The sequence below is a fragment of the Neovison vison genome, chromosome 1 (assembly GCF_020171115.1).
Source record: "Neovison vison isolate M4711 chromosome 1, ASM_NN_V1, whole genome shotgun sequence".
NCBI lineage: Eukaryota > Metazoa > Chordata > Mammalia > Carnivora > Mustelidae > Neogale > Neogale vison.
In genome coordinates this window covers 45,973,894-45,975,102 of record NC_058091.1, presented here as the reverse complement: position 1 = coordinate 45,975,102, position 1,209 = coordinate 45,973,894, and positions in this window count along the sequence as shown.

The following is a 1,209-nucleotide window of genomic DNA, read 5'->3' as shown; positions in this document are numbered from 1 at the left end:
TTTCCAAAATATAACAAAACAAATACAAGGCCCAAAATGAGTGGTATGAAACTACTTTTGCTCCATCTCAGGAGCCTGAGATCATGACCTGAGCCAAATCAAGACTCCGATGCTTAAGCGACTGACCCACCCAGAGGCCCTGTTAACAAAGGTTTTAAAAAAGTTTTTTGGGGCACCTGGGTGTCTCAGTGGTTTAACCCTCTGCCTTCCACTCAGGTCATGATCCCAGGGTCCTGGGATGGAGCCCCGTGTTGGGCTCTCTGCTCAGCGGGGAGCCGTCTTCCTTCTCCTTCTGCCTGCCTCTCTGCCTATTTGTGATCTCTGTCTCTCTGCCAAGTAAATAAATAAAATCTTAAAATAAAGTCTTATTTAAGAGAAATATCAGCAATCTACATAATTGACACGTTTTTATACTCAAAAGAAATTTTAATCTCAAAAATCAAGAAAAATATCTTTCCCAAATCTTTTCTCAAACCCCCAACCTCCTTCACTGCTAAATATTTGTGCATCGTGAGTGTTAATGTGTTACTGCAGGTTCAGAATCCATCCTACAGCTGCATCCAAGGTGCACGTGCACTTTGCACTAGAGCCAAGAGATACAGTGACTCTGGTGTGATGGAAAACATTCGGGATGGGGAATAAAATACCTTTAATTGTCTAACTACACTAGACTGCCTTGCATAAGGTCAGCAAATATAATATGCTGATAGTTACAGTTAATTTTATAGAATTATAGAAATTTCCTGATAAAAGTGAAAGAAAGAAAGGCTGGCATTTCCTATGAGCAGAGGTCAACAATCATCTCTCCAGCAGACAGGGAGTTTGTGTGGGGGGCACGTGCTGGGAGGGTTAGGGTATTGTACCTCGTGTTCTCTGAAGCTAGTGCTCCCTGCTCCTCACCCCCATTATGTTACTTCCAAGCTTCCAGCTTACTGGGGTTTAGCTAACAACCTAATGTTTTTCTAAAAACTGCCCATCAAGGAGCTTATAAACTAGGTAAGCAATTCAGGGATTTCCTGAAAGTAATCCTTCCAGTACGGGTGCTTCGGGATGGCAAGGGGAAGTCCCTCGGGGCTCTAAACGCCTTCCTCTTACCAGTCCTTCTCCTGCCATTAATTGGCAGAAGGCAAGACTTCGCAATTTTTGGTTTACTTAAACTATTGCTAATGACTCAGATACCCGATCACAAAACAACATAAATCTCAGGGT